Genomic DNA, 14,844 nt, shown 5'->3' with positions numbered 1-14,844 from the left:
TTGAAGTTTAATTTGTTTTCTTCTAAAGCCTGATGAATTTCATTCCAGCTGGAGGTACATTCTCTGTCTTAGCTAATCACCCCCAAATCAATCAAAAGGCAACAAACCTTCCAGGCCTTGGTTTCCTCTTCTATTAAACAAGAAGAATGCTTGCTGTTCTATGTAGCATGCAGGTTTATACAGATCATGTAAGGCAACTCGTGGGAATGCAGCCAACAAACGCTGCAAACACAGGGCAGGGAGTGCTTTCAGGGAGGCAGTCCCTGCCTTATTCTCCTGAGTCCCTGTGCCTGCAAAGGGGAGAACTAAGCGGGAGGCATTAGGGGGCTTTGCCTTTAAGAAACATTCTGATATTCTGAGCTTTAATTCCCCCACCCCCACCCCCCAGTAAGGCCAGGAAGATAACAGTCAGAATTGCTAGAACTTTCAGTCTCTTCAGACCTGGCCTGGGGAGGCCCAAGGGCAATGGCCGACCTTCCTCATGATTGAATCCTCAAGCACCAGGTGTTCCTGCTCTACCACCTGCAGCTGAGGACGGTAAAGGTGGGGGAAGGATCTCTGGAGAAGCACCTATCAGCTGGTGTGCAGCTTTTTACTCAGTCCCCACCCCCACCCTGGCCAAGGGGAAGCTGGCACGGAGAAGATTCGCCTCTCAGTGCAGCAGAGGGCAGCAGTGCTCCCGTCTCAGCCCACACCTTGTGTGGAGGGCGGGTTCTTCTGGGTGTGTTCGGAGCTTGGGAGCCAGGAGTTGAGCCCCCCCCCTGCCCCCCGCCGCCCGCTCCCAACCCCTCGAGAGTCCTTCATCCCATTTTAAATATTTACCCACACAGGCATAGAGACACACAGAGGCACACACTGCCGTATATTACTGTTAATAGAGTCACTGCATGCTTTCTCACACACGTGCAACATATAGCAAGGGTCTTCCGACTTAATCCCTATGAATTGCTTGTGCCATTTAGCACCTAAATTGACCACTTTCCCTCCCCCTTCTCCAAAATAAGGCTATTGCCTAAAGTTAGGGAGAAATGAGTCCATTCCACAAGGCCCTTGGGAGTCAGTACCTGTTCTAGGCCCAACTCTGACACAGGCTGATGACACTTGGAGCCTGTCACTTATTTCCATGTGTTCCAGTGCCTCAACCCGAAATTAAGGACTTTGGTCTCAACATTCTGTTCACACTTCAGCCTCTGTGACCATGGATTTCTCGCCCTCCTCCGTCATTCAGTGACAGGCAGGGGGAGGTGTCCCGCCCCATTTCTAGTCTAGTGAGACAGAGGTGCTACGGGGCAGGACTTTGGCCGAGCTAGGAGCTCCTCTCCTTCCAATGGGGCTTAAATGAGTCACAGCACCTCTGTGGTGCAGGGCATAGTCTTAAGGTATGTGGGTTTATCTGACTAAATTAGAATGAGGAAGCAGGTCAAAAATGAAGTCGGATGATGACTTTAAAGGAAACTGATTCATTCTGTCTTTTTTACCTCTGGTAGGTAGGATCCCAAAGGAGCCCGCGTGTCCAGAGGGATTTGCAGCTGGGATATGCAACCTGCAGTTTGGCTTCGGGAAATAGGTTTGAGAGGGCTCGGCTAGGGAAGCAGCCAAATTATGAGGTTGATGACATTTCTGTTCTGTTTCTTCTTCCCATCCAGGGCACCTTCACGACCCATTTTCAGGGCAGCTATCCAATGGCTTTGTGGCAGACACAAGTCCCTCCTGACTACTCCAGGCTCTACACCCCACCCCCCACAAAACTGCCCTGGTTTAGTCCAGATCTCCACTTGATTGCAATGTAGGGAAATGCCTTTTGGGTCCCTAAGAGACACTTCGGTTTCAACAAATTAGGTGTTACTATCTATAAGGGCCAGTCCTGTGCTAGGAGACTCTAGGTCATGGCCCCGCCCTTCAGGAATGTGTCCCTTCCTGTGTTTGTTTCCTGACTGTTCTTCAGCTCAGCAGTGAACTTGACCACTTTAGGTAGAATGGAGATCCAAGTTGGATTTCCGCCTGCCCTTCAAAAGTCTTGCACTGGTCCTGAGGAAACAAGCATTCTGCCAAAGCCATTGCTGCCTCACCTTCACATACTGACTTCAGCATCTGCACCCAAGAGCTCAGCACATCCTGTCCACTTCCTGTATCCCGGTTCAAATGCCCTACTTATTGATAATGCATTTGGAGGTCTGTTTTCTTCCCTGTCCAAGGGAATCATGTAAAATACCCATTTCCTCAATGAAAACCTTTCCAAGAGAATTAGCCAATTTGTTGACTTATTAAAATTAACAACAGGGTAAGAGAAGATACTTGGACTCTGCAGGAGATAATCAGAAAATTAATTCTTCACAGATTTTTAACATTCATAGTAGAATGCCCTAGCAGGGCAGAGCAGTAATATGCTCCTACATCTTACAACTGAAGTTCTCCTTTGCCATCCAAAGACCCACACAATGGGACTCCATATTCCATGGTTACTAGAGGTTCTAGATTTTATGTATGTATTTATTTACTGTTAGGCAAGGCCTTGCTATGTGGACCAGGCAGGCCCTGAAGTCACCATCCTCCTGCCTCAGCTCTCAAGAGATGAAGAGTCTACAGGTGTGCACAGCAATGCCTGCCTTGAAATGAGACCACCTAACAGACCCATTGGCCTGCTGGTTACCATGGTGACCATTCTAAACAAGCTTGACTGTAGTTAGGGGACTGGGAAGCTGTTCCCAGTGGCTCTAATCCATACGTGTTAGGTGGGAAGAACAGGAGTGCCAGGCAGACACCCTTAGAATAGGTTCTCTTCCCAGCCCTGCTGACTGGGGGCCAGAGCCAACCACATTCCCTCCTCTAGGGCTCAGTCACCTCACCAGTGAAAGTTTGGCCTTGGCATGGAAGCTGGCTTCTGGCTAACCCCAATTGTCCACAATGAAAGAAGATTAGGACCCTGAAGCAAATTCCTCTTCATCCAAAACTACTGTAAGAACTACCATTGGCTTCACTTCAGATCTGTTCTACATATAAAAATGTAAAAACTTCATTTAAAGATTTATTTTTATTTCATGTGCATGAGTGTTTTACTTGCACATACGTATGTGTACCACATATGTGCCTGGTGTCCTCAAAGTCCAGAAAGAGGGTGTTGGATCCCCTGGAATTTGAGTCACAGATGGTTGTGAGGCCATGTGGGTGCTGGAAACTGAGCCTAGATCTTTGTGAGCAGGACAAGTGCTCTTCCCTCTGAGCCATCCCTTCAGCCCTATCATTGAAAACAAGTGACAGAATGGTACAGACAAGTGGGGGTTGGTTTGGGTTTTGTTTTCAGTGCCTTAACTTAGCAAAATAAAAAGTTGGGTTGCGGGGGGGGGGGGGAGGAATGGAGGCGGCATAGGAAGCAAATCTTGTCAGTTCTAAAGGGCGTTTTGCAATATTCTGCTCTGAAGTGACTAAGTGATGGGGAGCTTCTGGGTTGAATGGTCTCTGGGATCAGGTAATAGTCAGTATGCTTAGTGTCAGGCTGTTGCACTGCAGGTGTTGACTACATCACTGCCTTTACTAAGGAAAGGGATAGCTGAATGCCAGGTTTTTCAGTTTTTTTTCTGGTTCTCTATTATGGTTACACCTAGTTCCCCTTGGCAACCTGTAATGCTGAAGACGCTGGGTGTGGTGGTACAGACCTGTAATCTCAGCAATCAGAAGGGTCAAGAATTCAAGTCAAGTCTCTGGTACGTAGTCAGCTTGAGGCCAGCCTGGGCTACATGTGACTGTATCTCAAAACAAACAAACAAATAACAAAAAGCAGATACTGAGAAATGGATAAAGAGATGTGGTTCGTATACACAGTGAAATCATTCTCAGGCAATGAAAATGAACTCATGTCATTTGCAGGAAAAATACATGCAACTTGAGACTGACATAGTAAGTGAATTAAACTAGTCTCAGACAGATATGTTTCTTATGTTTTCTCTCCTTTGTGGTTCCTAGATTTTATAAAGATACACAAAACCCCTTGTGCATCTACATGAATGTGGAAGCAAACTGTTTAAGAGGACAAGGGAGTAGAAAGAGGAAGGAGTATGGCAGGAAATATGCTCAATATATAATATATACTTGTAGAAAAACTTAAAAACAAAAAGTATTAATATTTCTAACTCTCGCTGGCGGTGGTGGTGTATGCCTTTAATCCCAGCACTCAGGAGGCAGAGGCAGGTGATTCCCTTAGAGTTAGAGGCCAGCCTGGTCTACAGAGTGAGTTCTAGGACAGCCAGAGCTACACAGAGAAACTCTGTCTTAGGGAGGGGAAACCCGACTCTCTAGAACCTTCTACCTAAATAAACAGAATTAGTTTCTGGAAGCACAGCAGTGCCATGGGCAGTGCTGAGGTGCAGCCAGCAAGGAGCCCTTACTGAGACTTTGAGTGCTTTACAGCCTAGCACTCTGGTAGAATTACCTGGCAGAACATGAATAAAAGTTCTGATTCCTCACCCCTACATATACCAGACGATCTGAGTCGGAAACCCTAGAGCCAGGAAATCTCTATTTTCAAGTTTCCTAAATAAGGTTACTGCTGTTATGGTTCAGTCTGATATTTGAAATTCTGACAATATTTTATTATAGTTTATTTATTTATTATTATTGGTAGTGTGGAGTGGGGTGTGTGTGTGTGTGTGTGTGTGTGTGTGTGTGTGTGTGTGTGTGCGTGTGTAGAGAGAGAGAGACAGAGACAGAGACAGAAAGACAGAGAGAGAGACAGAGAAAGAGACAGAGACAGACAGAGACAGAGAGAGAGATCAGGGGACAACTTTCAGGAGTCAGTTTCCCCCTCTTACTGTAAGTTTCAGGTATTGAAGTCAGGTATTGAGGAATGTACAACAGGTTCGTTTACCAACACAGCTGTCTCACTGGCCTTATTTAGAAATCACAGGTAGATACTATGTATTAAACACACAAGGGTGTCACGAAGGTTCACTACACTGTGTGTTATGCTGGCACCAGTGTCAACATTAAGGAGTCATTCATTTCTTCACAGCACCCTTCATTGGACTATCCTGCCTAAGAGCTCAATGACTTCTTGGAATCCCTTTTGACCCAGTATCTCTGAATCCTGGAATTGAAGAGGGATGGGTAAGTGATGCAGAAAGGCAGGACAATGTCAGAAACGTGGGCATTTACCTACTCCTTGCCCTGCCAGGATTCGGACATGTGTCACACTTGGACAGCTTTCAGGAGTGCTGGTCATGTCATCGTCACACACTCTCAGATGGCCCTCAGGATCCCCACACAACACAGCCAGGCCATAGGCCATTACGGATAGAGGAGAGCTTCTAATGACAGCATTTAAAAGTACAATCAGCAAAGCTGCCTGTGTCCTCGATCCATATCAGTGTCTGCCCAGGCCTCCCCTTGAGATGCTGAGAACTCTGCTATCTTCTTGAGCAAAGCCTAACAGACTTGGAAACCTTCACAAAGTGGGATTAGGCACCCAAAGGCTTTGGCAGGAATGAAACAGTTGAGACAAGGTCCTACTAGAACACAGGCTGGCGATCGCCGATGGCAGAGAACCGCAATGGAAATTGTGCTTGTTCTTCCAAATCGCCATCGAATCCTCAGGAGAGCAGCTGGGGATGTTGGCATAGCCAGGGAGAAATGACTATGCCCCAAAGCCCTCTGCCTAAAGCATCTATCTTCGTGGGACTGCCCTTCTTAGCTCAGCCTTCCAGCCTTAAGACCTGATTGTATCCCACAGTCATGTAGGATAGAGCCTAATAGACTGAAGGACACTGTGCCACTTCTGAGGACCATCCTATAACCTAGGCATTCATCCGCCCACTCAATGAACATTCATGGAGCCCTTAGTCTACAAAAGACACTATTCTAATCACTCCAAATGCACTAATTTATTTACTTCTCACAGTTTGCCTGCATTTGGGGTGGCTGCCATCATGGCTACACTTCACAAAGAAAGAGAGAGGTGGCTAAGCCTCTCCACAAGCAGTACTTGTTGGAATCAGTATTCAAAAAAACACTCCAGACTGGCTCCAGGATCATGTGCCAGGCACCGAGCCAGACATATGGAAATAGAATGGCGGACAAACTCACACAGTCCCAGCGTGGTGAAGTCTGAGACCAGAGAGTCAGGTCGAGAGAGGTGTGGGAGGCACATCCTCCACTGATCTGGTGGCCTTTAAGAAAGTCTTTTCCATTCTCTAGCCCCGGTGCACTCTGTAAAAATGTAAAATAGGCTCTGAGATGTGCTTAGCTCAAAGAGGATCAAAAAACACACAGTATTGGGCAATGCCCTAAAACGCAGTGGGTTGAGGTTTTCTGCCTATGTATGGAAGGAGTGGTTTTAACATGAGAAGCAAATCCCTAAATCAAGATGGAAGTCGTTATCCTATCATGTGGAAAAGGACACAAGACACCCTTCTCTACATGAAGAGCTTCTGCATGACCCACAAGAGGAGGCCACAGGGAAAACAGCACCGCTTCCCCTGGGCTCAGCTCGTCTTAGAACGATATATCCGCTGTATTACAAAAAGAATTAGAGATACAGGGAATCTGAGTCACAGACTTTGCTGTTCATTTGAGTGTACATGTTCTCAGCAGCCAACAGCATCAAATATCCATCCCCATCTGAAAGCAACCGTGCCAAAGCATCAGAAAAGTGCATTTGCTAAATACATGAACATCTGGACAGAGCCTTTCCAGGGGAATCAGAGCCAGAGCTCAAAGTGACAGTGTAACTAGCTTAAGCAGATGAAAGGGCAAAAGTGGTCAGAAACCATGACCCAGCCAGGCTTCCTACTCTGCCTTGGTGATGAGCTCCTGCCTCTGCCCCCCCACCCCTGGCCCCCCGCCCGCCCCACCGTTCCCAGCCTAGGCTAGCAAACAGTGTGTTGGTCTCTTAATCTAGTCCCAAGGTCAAAAATGAACTTCCTGTACCATCTTCATCGTAATCAAAACATCTGACTCTGGGTCATTTCTTGAACCTGGCAAAACATAACAACACGCTTTGTGCTTTGTTGCACTTCCACGGATTAACCTGGATCTGTTCCCACGACAGCAGTCGGTCTGGGACCGGCTGCTTTGGCTGAGCATTCATTGCAGTTCCTGGGGCCTCACCACCCTGAACCTCTCACCCTCTTCCTCTCTTCAGGCACCCCTCTTCTGCCTATCATGGATTTCTTTTAGATGAATGTATTAAAAAATAGTCTGAAAGTTTCTCAAAAATATAAGCTCAGTGTTGTATGCAGTCCAATCTGTTATATTCCCACATGCACACATTTAAGAAACCTGAAGGCCAGCAGAATGGCTCAGTGGGTCACTAGGCTTGACAACATGAGTTTGATCCCCCAGGACCCACATGATAGAAAGAAAAAGCTGGTTCCTAAGAGCTTCCCTCTGACCTCCCCATGTATCCCATGGTGTTGTGGGATTGATAGTAGACTTTAGAGGGCATCTTTACCCCAGCTAGTTCACAAATGATCAAGACAGAGCCCTCTTGGATGTATAAAAGCCTTAAAGTGCAGTAACTGGACAGATACCAACCCTCTAAGCTATTTTGCTATTTCCCAGCTGCACACCCCAAGTCACCTGCCGTAATTGTTCCTGGCTGAGCTGATGCTGTTCCATCAAGCCAGCCGTCGTGGTCACGTGCTCATGGTCCTTACTGCCTCGCAGTGACTTCCTTCTCTCCGGATTCTTCTCCTTCTCCCTCCTCCTCCCTGCCTTGTGGTCCCCATCTGATCCCAAGCCCTGGAACCTAAGCTCTGCCTACTTCTCTTCTGCCCCACAACAGGCTTCAGCAACTTTATTAACCAATTAACTTTCAACCAAATAAACCTTCAAAGACCAGATCTTGGGGGCCAGTAATTTAGCATTTGAATGCAGAGCACCAGACCAACCCCCAACACCATGGCATGCATGCCCCCCCAAAACACAAGTAAATAAAATTTAATGTTAAAACCCAGAAAGTTGAAAGCCTATGCCCACACAGAAACTTGATATATATGCTTATATTAGCCCCAGCCTATTATCATAGTCACAAAGGGTAAACACCCCCAATGTTGGTGGCAAATGAGAAGCAAAAGGTGGTCAATCCACACAACTATTCTGACAACTAAAAAAAATGAAGTTATAATATATGCTCTAACATTGGCAGACCCAGAAAACATTAGATCCATTTATATGAAATGTCCATAAAGGGCAAATACCTTGAGACAAAGTATATTTTTGTTAGGATAGTGTGGGGGTATAAGAACATGACTGCTCACGATACAGGACTTAGGATTGGTTCGTTGGTGTTGGTGTTGGTGGTGTTGGGGTTGGTGTTGGTGGTGTTGGGGTTGGTGTTGGTGGTGTTGGTGTTGGTGTTGGTGGTGTTGGTGTTGGTGGTGTTGGTGTTGGTGTTGGTGTTGGTGGTGTTGGGGTTGGTGTTGGTGATGTTGGTGTTGGTGTTGGTGTTGGTGGTGTTGGTGTTGGTGGTGTTGGTGTTGGTGGTGTTGGGGTTGGTGTTGGTGGTGTTGGGGTTGGTGTTGGTGTTGGTGGTGTTGGTGTTGGTGTTTTGGTGGTAGTGGTAATGATGGTAGTGGTAATGGTGATGGTGGTGATGATGTTAGTTGTGGCTTGTTTTCTGAAGCAGGAATGTTGCATAGCTGAATCTAATCTAGAACTTACAATTCAAGTGGTTTCAGACTCTTGATCTTCGGGCCTTGGCCTCCTGCATGCTGAAGTTACAAGAATGTGCTGCTGCACACAGTGAGAGTTCTGTTGAAAGAAACACAAATGTTCCCAAATTAGTTTTTGACAGTAAGTGCACAGGTATTTGAATGAACTAAAAGGTACTGAATCATACACTTCATATGGGTGAACTATGTGAAACAGGAGCCATATGTCAATATAGCTACTTTAAATGCACACATCACACATCTCTTATAGCACAGTATATTCTTACAGGGCATTTAAGTGGGTGGTGTTCTTCCACATCTTTAGAGAAACGGAAGCAAGGCCTGGGTTACCTCTGTCTTCCTTTTATCACAATAGAGATGCTCTCTTCGAAATGGGAAATAACTGCCTAATGCCTTTCACTTCAAGCTTCAATCTCAAGCAGATGCACATCAGATACTTTTTTTTTCCGGTACATAGCATCAAAGGTATTTAATTCAGAAAAATAGAAATGATAGCCATTGGATATCCTGAAGTATTTTTATTATTTTTTTGTCCTAACATGACAAAAATATAGAAATTTAGTTGAACTACAGAAAGTTCACCCTCAAGAATAGTTGAAAACAGGGAGAGACATCTATCTTTCATTATTCCATACTCCCCCTTCCAAGAGGCAGTGTGAGTGTCTCTTGACTTCTAGGCTCTCCTCTAGCCACACCTCCCAGAGGCAGGGACAAAACGTTCACCTTGTTTCCCAGGGCTACTGAGATGAATTCAGGACTCAGAACGGTTGGGCGCTGCCCTCACTATGAATTCCATGTCCTTGGTGGAATGGCTCTCAAGAAACAGGCTATTTGGTGTTACAGGACCTTGGCTGATGGTGTTGGCTGGGTGACCTTGAGATGACTGCTTGGCTTCAATGGAAACAAACTTCTTAGTAGGAAAGCATATCTGCCGGCCCCTTGTCTAAAGATTCAGCTAAGCACCCAAAATCACCAGGAACAACTTGGGTCTCTGTTGAGTATGCTCAGACTTTTATTCTTGTCATTATTGCCCAAACAATACAGTACAATAGCTATGCTGCGCTAAGTATTATAGATGATTGAAATATGATTGGAACTACAGGCAAGATCATTAGGATGCTGCTCCTTAAACAGCAGATATCCTTCAGCAAGGGCTCCTCAAAAAGAACTTGGAACGGTTCAGAGTAGCTAGTAAGTAGGGGATTGGATGTTGCTAACAGGAACAAATGGTATATGTCTAAGGTGGTAGGTATTCCAATGACTTGGATGCTACCATTCTGTGCTGTGTATGTGTTTTGAAACATCGTGCTGTGGCTCAGAAACATCACTGCCTGCGATAGCAAATTACAACAGAGACTAGTGGCTTGAATCAGTATGTGTTTATTCTCTAACTGTCCTGAAGGCTAGAGGTCCAAGATGTATTTGCTAGGCTGAGCTCAGAAACTGGCAGGGCCTTCTTTGGTATATGGTGGCCTCACTCCAATCTGCCTCTTTGGCCGTGTTTACTGCTCTTCTACAGTCAAAACTCTCTCCATCTATTTCTTGTAAGGGCATTTGTGATTTCATTTAGGACCCACTCTGAAACCAGAATAATCACACAAGAGCCTCAGTTTAGTTTAATCTCCTTGGCAGAGTCCCTTTTACTATATAATTAACAAAGTCGCAGGTTTGAGAGATTCGAATGTGGCCCTTTGGGGAGGTTGCTATTTAACCCACCTTGTGGCGGCAGCAGCAACATCGGTCTGCAGAACTGAAATCAGCCACGTGGGCAAAGCCCAAATCAAAGGGTCAGAAATACTCCCCTCCCCTTCTTTTGGTAGGAACTACAAAGTCTAAGCCCTCCAGGGAGTGGGGAGTATAAAACACTGGGGGCACTAATGCACCCTATTACACAGAGGCAGCTCCCTGAAAAGGGCTTGCCTTTGGCTAGGTAAGATGGCATGAGAGCAGGCTTGGGAGAAACTTAAGTATTGATCAAATTTCATCAGGAAGGAAGGGGAAAATGTTATATTTATCAATACTAAGAGTAAAATAAATTAATTAATGAGTCATATTCAGTGCTCTATACCATGTCTCAACATGCCTCTGATGCAGTAGGAAAGGACACAGGTGTGTATACAAGGTGATACTGCCTGACCTGGGGCTTTCAGTGGCAAGAGGTGCTTAATGTGATACACTGAGTAGCCAGACAGATAGAGGTGGTTCTTCAAGTTCTCAATAGACAGTAAAATAGCGGCCTTGAGTTCATGTATTGGCAGCAGTTTTTCCAGTTCCCTGTAGAATACAGTAAAGTATAAAGTCACACACAGAAGAAATTAGGAGGTAATTTGGGGAACATACAGATTAGTAGATGTCCTAGGATCTCTGGTGATGGTTGGACCACCAGCTTAGATTTCCAAACCTTCAGCCTCCACGCCACAAGAGTGTCAATTCAATTCAGCAAGCCCATATCAATTGTATACAAGCCATTCTGCTAAGTACTAATGATACAAACGTGGATAAGATTTAGTTCCCAGTCCTTATATGGACATTGTACAAAAATGAAAACAACTACACCTGCTGGAACTGCATCTTCTGCGTTCATCAGACCCTGAACTACACAGACGGTGGTACATCAGGCTCCCCAGGAACATGGCCAGGCTGAACAAAATCAGGATTTGTCACATGAAGGAAGAAGGGGTGAATACAGATTTGGATATCTAACTAGCCAGTGCTGCAACGCTGAATCTGAAACAACATCTGGGGCCACACCAACAGTGAACACAAAATGGTATGGAATCAGAAAGGAAGCAGAAATTGATTGTCATGGAGGTGAGAATGGGGCAACTGATAGAGCAAGCCGAGTTTCTTCTTGGTGGGAACGGCAGTTGAGCTAATTGTCCCTGTCAAAGCAAGGATAGGTAAGAACAAGCAAGCAAGAGGAAATGCCACAAGCTTCTTGAACCCCAGGGCTTGCAACTGGTACACCAGTCACATCATCAAACCCAAAACCAATGGGTGGAGAATGTTTTCTTCCACCCTTTTAGTAGAAATTACAAATCCCAAGCTTTCTAAGCATGTGGGGTATAAAACATGGTGGATGTTAAAGTAGCCTTTCCACATTAGGATGTATCATTGAAAGCAGCTCTATAAACAATGTAAAGAGTGGGAGGGAAGGGAGAAAGGACAGAGGAAGAAGGATGGGTAGAGAAATGAGCTGGGATTATGACACCACAGATGTCCCACTTACTCCACTGCACGTTGAAAAAAATCCTAAGTGGGCACTGTATTAATGCAACTAACCTAGCAAACAGCATAGCTTAGCAACACATAACACCGCAGAGTGTCAGTTGTTTACTTTCGTGATCTCATGGCTACCTGGGAGCCACAGCTCAGTACAGCTGCCCGGCATCTCGTGAGAGCATCATATCACCTATCATCAGGCCAGGAAAAGATCAAAATTCAAAGTTCACCTTCCATTGAGCACGTATTGCTTTTGCAGCTTTATAAAGTCAAAACATTATGAGACAGACCAGTGGAAATCAGGGAGGTAAGAAAAACATGGTATCGGCAACGGAGGACAGAACAAAACAAGATGTCTTAACTGCCTCTCCATGGCAAGTGCTTTGGCTCTGAGTAATGACCAGATGAAAACTCATCAATGGATACTGTCCAGTGACATCGATTGAGCTGCACGGGGCTCTCAGCTGCTAACATTTCTTCCTCGGGTTACAAGTGACATGACTGTTTATCTCCAGCCTCCCATCCTAGGCAGTATAATTCTTTGCTAGAAAAGTCTGAAAGATAGATGTAAGCCCATGGATGGCCACACAGCAAGAATCATAATAAGAGTTATCGTCGAGGTTAAGGCTTAGTGCAGTTCTTGTACTTCTCCCTTGATAGCTTTCCCACATCTACCCCAGGCTGGTGCACTGCTCAGTCACACCTCTTTATGTCTCCACTATTCTGTGGCTGCACCTTTTCTCATTGGATACCTTGGGTTTCTTAGTTACAAAGATCCCTGATTCTTTGGTTGGATACGATTGGTCACACGGCCAATGTTTAGCGAGAAGACCTTCTTGTCTTTGTTCAGCTATCCCGACTATATCAATGTCAAATGTTATTTACTATTTCCCAGATATGAGGCACCTGTTTGATTCAGTAGCCATAGTGCAGTGTCTTTGGTAGATGATGATAGGCTAGTTTTTGCCATTCTTTCTGGTAGTGGTACTATGTCAGCCATGCTGGGCAAACTCCAAACTCTGCATCTCCATGTCTGATGTCAAAGAACTCTTCAGATCTCAACTTCTTTCAGCTTTGTTGACTGCAACACACTTCTCTGTCTCGAGCTGGCTACGCACCCTGTAAGTTGCTCTCCTTAGCAGGTATCCCATGAGTTTGGCATCCCCAGCATCTTTGGGTCTCCAGGGAAATCCAGGCTTCGCCTTCACAGCTGTATACAAAGGCCTTTCTGGGCCTCTATGCAGAAGCCTGACATTTGGAAGAGTTAGCGTGAGCCATGACAGAAGCTTGTTCCTATATTATTAAATTGTCTTAGCCAGTGTGCTATTGCTGCGAAGAGACATAACAACCAGGGCAACTTCTAGAAAGGAAAACGTTTCACTGGGGCTGGTTTACAGTCTCAGAGATTTAGTCCATTAGCGTCATAGCAGGAAGCATGGTGGCAGGCAGGCATGGTGCTAGAGAGGTAGCTGAGAGCTCTACATCCAGATCTGCAGGCACCAGGAAAAGCTAAAGACACTGGACCTGGCTTGAGCATTTGAAACTCCAATGTCCACCACAGGTGACACACTTCCTCCAACAAGGCCACATCTACTCCAGGAAAGCCACACCTCCCAATCCCTGTCAAGAAGCACCACTCACTAATGATCAACCAGGGAAATCTATGAGCCTATGGGGGCCGTTCCTATACAAACCACCAAAACTCCTAAATGTGTTGGGGGGTTTGGCACCACAGGAACTTTGGAGATGGGTTCGAATCCTAATCAGCCCACTTAGCAGCTTAATGAAATATTGAAGGCACTGAAAATTATCGAACTGCTGTATGTGTGACATAAGAAAGGTCATCATTTGCATGGTCCAGTGGTTGCTAGGGGCACGTAAGGTGACACAGAACAGAATGGTTTAGACGCAGTAGTCTCTACGGTGTCCAGATCTTCTTTCCTTCTAAAGCAGAGGAAGAGATGGCTTCAGGTTATGATTCTTTTAAAAAGCAACACTTAAAAAAAAAAGCACTACTTTTATTGTATGTGGCATTCAATTCTCATCAGTGTAGTTGAGAGGGATGTTAACAAGCAGCCAGGCTAGAGAAGAGAATTCAAGATGGAATAGGAGAAATGAACATTCCACAATAAGAGGAGAGGGCTGGGAGATGACTCAGTGCATAAAATGCTTAAACACACAGGCGTAAGCATCCGAATTCAGATCTCCAGCACGCACATGAGAGCTGGGTGTGGCGGAGCTTGCCTGTAACCCCAGAGGAAGAGAGGGGAGGCAAGTGGGACTGTCTAGCTGAAACGGTAAGCTCAGGGTTCAGCGTGCAGACATCAACTTCCGGCCTCCACATGCACCTGCTTGAGCAAGTGTAGGACCACCTTGTAGGGAAGCACTCAATGGGAGCTAAGGTCAGACACTCAAAGGACCGTTCTGGTTCGAAGGGTCAGGTCCTGGGTGAGCGGGGGTGGGGGGGGTGGGGGGGATGGGTGGGAGGGTTGGGGTGGTGGTGATGGTGGTGTTGTCGTCATTGCTGTCACTGTTTTTCCCTATGGTATCTGGCTTAGATCAAGTTTCCTGTTGAACAAAAATCATGAGATAAGAATTAAGGGCTGAAAGTCTTCTTTGAGGGCTGTGATTTTTCCGACACTGAGACAGAAAGAAAAAGAAGTGGAAGCTGCATGACATCTCTCTTTTTCTTTTTTGATTTTTTTATTAATTTATTCAGATTATTTCTAAATTGTTATCCCATCACTTATATCCTCCCATTCCTCCCTCCCTCCCACTTTCACCCTATTCCCTTCCCCTAAGTCTATGACCGAGGGGGACCTCCTCCCCCACTATATTGTCATAGGCTATCAAGTCTCATCTTGGCAGCCTGCTTATTCTTTCTTTGCGTGCCACCAGGCCTCCTCACCAAGAGGAGGTGGTCAAATATGGGGCACCAGAGTTCATGTCAGAGTCAGTC

At 45.7% G+C, this 14,844-nt stretch overlaps 1 long non-coding RNA gene across 3 annotated transcripts in view; it reads right to left on the bottom strand.

The window, feature by feature from the left end:
• The window catches only part of LOC311583485, a 157,979-nt gene that overhangs the window by 20,378 nt on the left and 122,757 nt on the right, over window positions 1-14,844 (bottom strand). For all 3 annotated transcript variants that reach the window (XR_014774536.1, XR_014774537.1, XR_014774538.1), the window contains 2 exons: window positions 10,801-10,937; window positions 8,653-8,742 (listed from right to left, as the gene is read on the bottom strand). This is a non-coding gene — a long non-coding RNA (uncharacterized lncRNA). The remainder of the gene's footprint in view (window positions 1-8,652; window positions 8,743-10,800; window positions 10,938-14,844) is intronic.

Source organism: Acomys minous, assembly GCF_964271855.1.
Source record: "Acomys minous genome assembly, chromosome: 14".
In the NCBI taxonomy this organism is placed as follows: Eukaryota; Metazoa; Chordata; class Mammalia; order Rodentia; family Muridae; genus Acomys; species Acomys minous.
This window is presented reverse-complemented; position numbering and strand designations above follow the sequence as displayed.